Source organism: Rhinatrema bivittatum, chromosome 3 (genome assembly GCF_901001135.1).
Source record: "Rhinatrema bivittatum chromosome 3, aRhiBiv1.1, whole genome shotgun sequence".
In the NCBI taxonomy this organism is placed as follows: domain Eukaryota; kingdom Metazoa; phylum Chordata; class Amphibia; order Gymnophiona; family Rhinatrematidae; genus Rhinatrema; species Rhinatrema bivittatum.
In genome coordinates, this window is record NC_042617.1 from 370350644 (window position 1) to 370360817 (window position 10174).

The following is a 10174-nucleotide window of genomic DNA, read 5'->3' on the forward strand; positions in this document are numbered from 1 at the left end:
AACCGAACCTTTGACGGCACCTGTTAGAATGTACTATAGTACACTTTCACCTACATTAAATATGTGCCTACATGTAAACCGTTGCGATGGTATTTAACTTAGCAACGGTATAGAAAAGTTTTTAAATAAAATAAATAAAATAGCCAAGATGAAGTCCAAGGAAAACTCAGAATCCTCCTTTCTCGGGGGCTCTAGTCACTGATGCTGCTTGCCTGGGGCTGCCCCATCCTCTGAAGCTGAAGAATGCCTTAGCCACCCTGAAACTTGTTCCAGAGGCAAAGGAAAGCTCATGTTCCTTGGCGCACACACTGTTCAATTGGCCCAGTCCCACTCCCATCCATTCACTGAGGCCTGCTTTTTGCCATTACAATTGCAGCAGAAAGAGCCAGTGATGCTAGGGTCCCACCAGGCCTTGCACCTGGTGCACTTTCTCTCCTCTTGTCCATACCTGGGGCAGCTTCTCCACCTTTTTCTTTTTTTTCACTCACAGGCAATTTCGTCGGGAAACCAGGAGACCAAAATAACTGGTTGCCCTGGGGAGGGAAGATCAGACCTATGGAGGTTTACATCAGAACATAAGAACAATGCCATACTGGGTCAGACCAAGGGTCCATCAAGCCCAGCATCCTGTTTCCAACAGTGGCCAATCCAGGCCATAAGAACCTGGCAAGTACACAAAAACTAAGTCTATTCCATGTTACCGTTGCTAGTAATAGCAGTGGCTATTTTCTAAGTCAACTTAATTAATAGCAGGTAATGGACGTCTCCTCCAAGAACTTATCCAATCCTTTTGAACCAAGCTACACTAACTGCACTAACCACATCCTCTGGCAACAAATTCCTGAGTTTAATTGTGCATTGAGTGAAATAACTTTCTCCAATTCATTTTAAATGTGCCACATGCTAACTTCATGGAGTGCCCACTAGTCTATTATCCGAAAGAGTAAATAACCGATTCACCTTTACCCGTTCTAGACCTCTCATGATTTTAAACACCTCTATCATATCCCCCCTGAGCCGTCTCTTCTCCAAGCTGAAAAGTCCTAACCTCTTCAGCCTTTCCTCATAGGGGAGCTGTTCCATTCCCTTTATCATTTTGGTCGCCCTTCTCTGTACCTTCTCCATCACAACTATATCTTTTGAGATGCGGCGACCAGAATTGTACACAGTATTCAAGGTGTGGTCTCACCATGAAGCGATACAGAGGCATTATGACATTTTCCGTTTTATTCACCATTCCCTTTCTAATAATTTCCAACATTCTGTTTGCTTTTTTGACTGCTGCAGCACACTGAACCGACGATTTCAATATGTTATCCACTATGATGCCTGATCTCTTTCTTGGGTGGTAGCTCCTAATATGGAACCTAACATTGTGTAACTATAGCATGGGTTATTTTTCCCTATATGCATCACTTTGCACTTATCCACATTAAATTTCATCTGCCATTTTGATGCCAATTTGCATTCTCACAAGGTCTTCCTGCAATTATCACAATCTGCTTGTGATTTAACTACTCTGAACAATTTTGTATCATCTGCAAATTTGATTACCTCACTAGTCGTATTTCTTTCCAGATCATTTATAAATATATTGAAAAGTACAGGTCCCAATACAGATCCCTGAGGCACTCCACTGCTCACTCCCTTCCACTGAGAAAATTGTCCATTTAATCCTACTCTCTGTTTCCTGTCTTTTAGCCAGTTTGTAATCCACAAAAGGACATCGCCACCTATCCCATGACTTTTTACTTTTCCTAGAAGCCTCTCATGAGGAACTTTGTCATACGCCTTCTGAAAATCCAAATACACTACATCTACCGGTTCACCTTTATCCACATGTTTATTAACTCCTTCAAAAAAGTGAAGGAGATTTGCGAGGCAAGACTTGCCTTGGGTAAAGTCATACTGACTTTGCTCCATTAAACCATGTCTTTCTATATGTTCAGTGATTCTGATATTTAAAACACTTTCCACTATTTTTCCTGGCACTGAAGTCAGGTAATTGGTCTGTAGTTTCCTGGATCGTCCCTGGAGTCCTTTATAAATATTGGGGTTACATTAGCCACCCTCCAGTTATTGTCCTGTGGGGTCCCCATCCTGGCACAGGCACCTAGGGAAAGTGACCTTAGGGAAGACCATTGCCCTAGGGCCTTCCTTACACTGCTGGACCAGCGACATCTGTACTCCGTCCCATCTGCTGGAGACAGAGACTGCTGACGTCCCCTCTGCTGGGCCAGCCTTTATGGTAGTGATGTCAGAAAGGAAGCTTTCGCACTCTGCTCCGATTTGCTGGTGGGAGGGAGAATCCCACAGGTCTGGCAAGACGAAAAGGAAAAGAACAATTCCTATGAAATGCTATTTTTCTCCCTACACTGATTTCTTGGTAACTCATGTTATCCATCTGCCTCTGAAAGCTGTAGTACTCACTGTGGCCACAAGGTGTCACTACCATCTACTCTAACAAGATACTGCCACCTGGTGGCAACTGGTGGTACTGCAGCTCCAATTGATTTCCCCCCCCAATGTTTAGCAATATCCACAAGTTTTTTTGGGAAAACATTATTTTGGATTCTAAGTTTTCTATAGAAGAGATAACCCTAACAGTGATTCTCAAGGGGGCCCTCTCTGCAGCCAGAAGACTATCTTTGTAAATGGAACAGAGCTCCTCTAGCCCTGCCCCACCGTCCTCCTCCAGTGACTTACCCACAGGGATCATGGCACGGGAGGACCCAGCGCCAAATGGCATGAACATTTTCATGCAACTTCACCCACAATTATGAAGATCTCTCCCCCAGGTTAAAAATAAAACAAAACAAAAAAGCTTTTAAATATCCTGTTTTTATACCACCTTTTTTCATTTACAAAGCAAGGAATCTCAATTTATGTAATTATTACCCCCAACCTTAATCAAGCAGAAACTATCAAAGAGTTAAGAATACGGTATTCCCTAATCATAGTGAGACGATTATATGTTCTGATTGTACCTTTCACTCTCAATCACAGTGAAATCACACTACTTTTTGAATGTACTAGCAACCTTCTGTAAAGGAATTACTTAGCCTGTGTCTGACTACTCTGGCTGAGGATGTATTTAGAAGTTAGGCCTTTAGTGAACACACAGATACATGTTACATTATTGTAACTACTGTGAGAATAAGTGGTAAACACCAGGTGAACACAATCTGATGTGAGAGGGTCAGAATTATAACAGACAGTCTAGACTGTCTTTTGGGAACACTGCATGGATTTCTCATAAGTTTCAGATATACAGATAGAAAGAATATAAACTGGCAGAGGGACAGGCAGCAAGTACTGAACAGAACCAAGGAATAATAGCTAGAGGAGAGGAGAGATCACTTTCTGGATGTGATGGAGAAGACTGATCCTTTACAAATGTAAACTATGGTGTATATATATGTACATATTTAGGTATCCTCTTTAGATATGATTATCTGTAATTAACTCTTCTGTATTATCTGATTTTATTTATTATCTGTGCTAGCCTCTTATTACTTAAATAATCCAATCAGAAAGTCCTGGATCTTTGATGTACTGAGTCAGAGTGTACATATATGTGTGGGAAATAAGCTCCTCAATTCAATCCCCCAGGTATAAACTCAGTAATTGTGTGTGCGTGTTTACATTAGGAAGCTTCCAAGGTGTAGTCCTGGGTAAAAGTGATAGTGTTTGCAGTCAAAATCCAGAACACCTTCAAAGTGAAACTATTTAAATATTCTGAATGTGACATGCAACTCACATCCGAGAGAAACAATTTCAAATGTACTGAATGTGGTGTACCATCCAACCTGGAAAGCTAACAGGTACATAGAGAAATCATTTAAATATACCAAAAACAAGATATCTCATTTTGCTTAGAAAATTGGTATATTAAAATTACCATTACACATCTCACTGTAAAGATCACCAACAGAAGTGAAGAACTATAGATGCACTCCCAATCCTTACGCACTGAGAAAAAAGCCCTATCAACCAACAGTATAAAACCATGAACCAATGTTGTGAGGCTTCAGATCACCATACTATATATACACTCAAACACATTTGATATCATCTCTACCTTTCTAGTGTACACAAAGACAAACTACAAGTAACCAACAAAGCCATAATCCGAGAACTACAAACCCACGCCATCTTCATGGACCAAACAACCTCTCAGCACCCAACATGTAACTAATCCAGTCAGCACAGTTATAGGCAAAAGACAATATTCAAAACACTGACCTACCAAAAGAAACTAACCCCTACCTTCCCCAGACAGGTCATTACCATGCAATCCAGCCTAATCAGCACAATGATGAGTAAAGGATGATACTCAAGCACTATCCCAACAGCACCATAAATAACTATACCCAAAGAGAAAAGATCACACTTAATGCCAATCCAAACAAAATAGAATATGTAAAACTCAGTTCAAAAGAACCCATCACCTGTAGGTATTTTAACACCAGATCAATAGTCAACAAAACCATAAATATTCATGATCTCCTAACTAAAAAATCCCTTTACCTGGTCTCCATAGTAGAAAGCTGGCAAACTGAAAACAAAGAACCAATCCCAGCAGATATAAAATCTGCAATCAAGTCAGAATATGCAAAAAAGAGTTGGGGAGTTGCAATCATTCACAAAGACATGTTGCCAGTTTTAAAAAACAATAGGAAAAAAATAACACACCTCGCAGACTGGGAAGACTGTGAAACTGGGGCAAGGATACAAAGTAATCTTCCTATTATTATTATAACGCCCACAAACACCATTCAGCATGAAGAACTCATTCTTAGCTAACCAGTCTTCCAGCACAGAAAAACATCTGAGGAGCAAAGCAAATAAAACTATATATCATCTGTTTCAATGGCTAACAGTATTGAAAGCTGCTTTTATATCCACTTGGGCCAACCTTCTATGTAAGGCAGGGCTTTCCAAACCTGTCCTGGGTTCCCCTACAGGAAGTCGATTTAAAGGATATCCACAATGGATATGCATGAGAATAATTAGCATATAATGGAGACTTAGTATATGCACATTTATATATATTTATTAAAAGATTTTCTCCTAATCTGTAACTATGAGACAAAGACAAGATGGAAGCGGTGCAGAGAAGGGCGACCAGGAAGGTGGAGGATCTTCATCGGATGACATACGAGGAGAGATTGAAGAATCTAAATATGTACACCCTGGAGGAAAGGAGGAGCAGGGGTGATATGATTCAGACTTTCAGATACTTGAAAAACTTTAATGATCCAAAGACAACAACAAACCTTTTTCGTCGGAAAAAAAAATCAGCAGAACCAGAGGTCACGAGCTGAGGCTCCAGGGAGGAAGACTAAGAACCAATGTCAGGAAGTATTTCTTCACGGAAAGGGTGGTGGATGCCTGGAATGCCCTTCCGGAGGAAGTGGTGAAGTCTAAAACTGTGAAGGACTTCAAAGGGGCATGGGATAAACACTGTGGATCCATCAAGTCTAGTGGGCGTAAATAAAGAGGAGGCAGCAAAACACTACACGGAGCGGCAGTAGCCACAGAGGCATTCACGGAGCGGGATGCCAGTGGCCAGTAGTTGGTGTTCCACCTTCAGGCAGCAAAACACTGCACGGAGCGGCAGTAGCCACAGAGGCATTCATGGAGCGGGATGCCAGTGGCCAGTGGTTGGTGTTCCGCCTTCACGGAGGGCTGCCATCTCCAAAAAAAAAAACAAAAACAAAAAACAAACAAAGCAGGGGTGGATAAGAGTATGGGGCAGGGGTGTGGCCTGCTTGTTGCGGCGGATGCTACCCCTGATTGAGCTGGATGTTCACTAGGATGGCGCTGCTCTCTGCATTGGTGGAGGGGTGGAAGGGAGTTGGGGCCGGAGGGTGCTGGAAGCCAATAGAGACGGGTGGGAGGGAGAAAAATGGGGGGAGGGGGGGGGAAACAAAACAAAAAACAATGGATAAACTGCGAGGCTTGCTGGGCAGACTGGATGGGCCGTTTGGTCTTCTTCTGCCGTCATTTCTATGTTTCTATATGGGAAACATGCTTAGTCAATGATCTCCTAAGTCTGCACCTGAGGCAACGGAGGGTAAAGTGACTTGGCCAAGGTCAAAAGGAGCATCAATGAGATTTGAATGCAGGCTTTTGTGGTTCTCAGACCACTACTCTAACCACCCTTTTTTTTTTTGGAGGGGGGGGGGGGAGAAGAGTAATATTTTCTTGACATAATTATTCTGTAAACAGATCAAAACTACTATTAAAAAAACAACAACCCTATAACGTGACAGCTAAAGGGCCCGACGTCGGTTTCCAGTCATTTAGAGCGAGCAGCCTGCCAGTTTCCAGTCATATTCTTGTAAAATAATCATTGTAACTAATTTTAGAAATCTTTTACAAATCTTACTCTCATAGACATAAAAATGCATTTAAAATACTTTACTATAAGCTACCACTGTCTGTTATGTGTTTTTTTTTCAGCATACAATAATTCATTTCACCATGAGGCACAAATGCACATAGTATGGAAGTGATCTGTTATACAAGGAATCATGTATGACTCTGAAGTTTTTAAAGTGGGCCAATCAAATAGCAAGAGATTAAAAACTTGAAAAAAGATCTAGTTTATAAGGTTACTTTTTACAGCATTATGTAATATCATTAAAGGCCAGAGTTTAGATTTTGTGGGAGAGACAGGGTGAGGCCTGGGAACCACAATAATTCAGACCATGGCCGTAGTTTTAAGACAAAGATACAACTGTAGTTTTAAGTACTTTAGAATTCACTCTCACCATAACCAGACAGATAAAGTGTGAAAATTTCTTAGCCTTCTACCGTGGTGTAGGAAAAAGGAGGCAACAGTGGGAGAGGAGAAAAAAAAATTAAAGTTTTTGTTTTTTTTCTGGTGAGTGTCTCAGTGATAGCTCTGCCATTCTGACAGGCAGAATGCTTATCCTGGCCAGTAATGAAGTTAGCCCCATGCATGTGGCTGCTGAATAAAAAGCAAAATTATGAAGGATGGATTTGTCGCCAACAAGAGAGAGGTAAATCCACAACAACCGGCTGCAATATTGTCATGATCAGCCTCCACACAGATAGAAAGCCATGTTATAGAGTCAGTATGGATTTTACAACTAATGTGAAACTCAGTCTCTCTCAAAAAAAAAAAAAAAAAAAAAGAGATGGAATAAAACACAATCAGGCCCAGGCTTGGCATACAGCACACCTCTGCATCAGAATTCATAGGCAACACAGAAAACTACTAAATCTTGCAGAGAAACCTGATACACACTGTAGCAACTGTTTGGTAGACTTTAAAGTGGGAGACACTTTAGCTGCATGAAATGTTTAGCCATATAAAAGTAAGAATGGGGGCATTTCTAGCACCTTTATACTACATGTTTTTAAAACGTATTAATCCATAACCTGTTCAAAACCATTTTTTCCATATGGTAAAAACAACTCATCTGCATTGTTTATCCCTCACTAATATCCTATAAAGTCAGACAACAAGGAAACATCAGTCAATCATATTACAGTTTATTACCCAATATTACAATAAAATTGTTCATTTGTAAAAATCAGTTACTGCCTTATGCCTCACTACAGCAGTGAAAGTGGTTTTCATCCATCACATACATAAGGGACCCTCTAGGTGCCTATGCTTTATTGTCCCTAATTAGAATCAGTGTAGAGAGCAAGGGAGAGATAGTCCAAGCTTTCCCCAGCATCTCCTAAGCTACAGGGATTGGCTACCCAGTCTGAATAAATGCAGGGAGAGACGTGACTAGGTATGGCCATTTGAGCGTGGATTTTGGAAGAGAAGGAGCATTTCTGAGAGCCCAGCCTCTAATAAGTTTGGGCCTCGTAGCCCAAGTTGGAAAGGGGGGAGAAAGAGGCATTTTCCCTGTCTGGAAGGGATTTGTCTCTGGAGAAAGGCGTTTAAGATTTTTGTTTGGAGTTTGTTTTGCCCAGCTTCCAGGAGGGTTCCCCTTGCCTGGGGTGGCTGGAAGAAAGAACTGTTTGTCCTTGTCTACCAATTAAGGGAGGGAAAGCAGCGTCTTGGCTTTCAGAAGTTTTTTTTCTGATTTTTGATTGGGAGGGCCACGAGCAGAGCGTATCCTGCTCGCGACAAGAGAAGTAGAGATTCGTTGGACTGTGAACATTGCCCATCCTGCTCGCGGCTCAGAGAAGCACACACTTGGGCACGAATGAGGTAGGAGTCAGGGCAGAGACCGGGAAGGGGCGGGGCAGTTGGGGGGTGGCAGGCACAAGGTTCACCCTGGGTGCCTAATACCCTTGCACCGGCCCTGAAGTACAGGCTCCCACTCATAATTACATACAGCATCTTTTTCAGGCACCACCAGACACCATCTACAACCACTGCAGGATGTGATGTGCAGTGACCCTCTTCTCTGGCTGCTGAGGGATGAGGTCCCACAGTGGCTACAGGATGGCAACCACTACAGCCATCCTGCAGACCTCTTCTTCTGGTGTCAGGCAACCCGAAATGAATAAGCTTGAGTTCTAAGAGGGAGGGCCTTGGCCCACCTGTAGCTATGCCTCTGTTGTGGATTGTAAACGGGTTAAAAGACAGGAAACAGAGAGTAAGACTATCTGATCCATTCTCTCAATGGAGGATGGTAAATAGTGCAATGCCCCAGGTTTCTGTACTGGAACAGGTGCTTTTTAATTTTCTTCTATAACATTCACTATTTAGCGCTTTCTAGAGTTGGACAATGAAAGATGTCTAATCTACTGTCAATGTGGTTTATACAGAGGCTCCCTAAGTTTCTATATCTTTCTGTTAATTAACAAAATAAAAATATTTGTTTTCACTTTTGTTCGATTTTAAAATGTGATTTATAGCTGTTATGGACCAGTTAACCTGAACAAAGTTGGGCAGTTTTTGCTAGTAACTGATAAATTACAAATATTCTGCTACTTTACTCTTAATATATTCCATGTACCTTACTTCCAACCTCTTGCCACTAGGACCCAGTTGAAAATACTTTTGTCTTCACTTGACTTTCCTTATCAACAAATTTCAAACAAAACAAGATAAAGAATGAAAAAGAGAATTCAAGCATATTTTAAGCAAGAAGAATAAAAGGGAAGCTAATTTCTGACATTTATGACACACCCTAACAACCCGTTTTAACCACTGTAGCAACGACACCTTACGAGTATATGTGAAAGGTGGATTAACCCTTATGACAAAACAAGGACATAAAGAAAGAAAGAAAGAAAAGAAAACCCTGGAATAAAGAGAGCCCGTGGAAATTGACACCATACAGCAAATGACATCCACCTTCATAAAACACAATTTCCTGTCTTGCTTTCTGTAGCAATTATCAATACCGAGAACTTTGCCCCCAAATATTTTATTTCCACACCTTCACTGTCAGCCCGTGAAGAAAGCGAAATAAACATGGAAGGAGAGCACAGCAAAACCAGTATCAGTTTCAGCCCGGCCGGAGAGCAGCGATGCCTTCCCCGGGAGCTCCAGGCTCAGCACCCGCCACAGATCCATCACGTCCTGCGGAGGCTCTAGTCCCCGCCGGCCCAAGATACGACGAGAAGCCAAGGTCGTCCCCACGATCTCCTTCCCCCGCCGGCCCCGGGATACCAATCTGCCGCCCCCTCCCTTACACTCCGGCGGCTCTTTACCTCCTTCACGAAGCCGGAAGCAGAAGCGGCGGCGCGAGCTCCGCACGCCTGACACGGGTACGCCTGACAGCTCCCGACCTGCACTGCGTCAGAGCAATAAGGCAGAGCTCCTCCCACCGGAAACGTCTGGACGTCAGGCGAGGATCACGTGGCCACAGGTAAGCGTCCGGCGCCTCTTGAAACTGTAGTCTTTTTGCAATTGCATTAATAAAGTTTCTTTTATTAACAATCACGGGAGGGAGGTTGAACTGCGCTTTTTATCCTGAACGGCTGCGGAGTGTAACAGTGTGTGCTTTTGCAACATGCGGGGTGGAGGAGTGGCCTGGATGAAAAGCTTGCTGGAGGAGGAGGAGCAGAGGAATTTTGTTCTAACGCCGGCGGCCTTTCCTGGAGCGAAGAGGATGCTGATGATGGACAACTTACTACTGACGCATTTATCTCTTGCTGAACAAACATAAGAAGTTGCCATATTGGGTCAGACCGAGGGTCCATCAAGCCCAGCATCTTGTTTCCTGCA

At 42.6% G+C, this 10174-nt stretch overlaps 1 protein-coding gene across 4 annotated transcripts in view; it reads right to left on the reverse strand.

Moving 5' to 3' along the window:
* The window catches only part of DOP1A (DOP1 leucine zipper like protein A), a 237564-nt gene extending 227767 nt beyond the window's left edge, over positions 1 to 9797 (reverse strand). For 3 of the 4 annotated variants that reach the window (XM_029595531.1, XM_029595532.1, XM_029595533.1), the window contains exon 1: positions 9658 to 9797. The gene's annotated coding sequence lies outside the window, so the exon portion shown is untranslated. Of the gene's footprint in view, positions 1 to 9383; positions 9580 to 9657 lie in introns of those variants that run through there. The other variant, XM_029595530.1, reaches the window with a different exon arrangement.
* Positions 9798 to 10174: the final 377 nt, after the last annotated feature.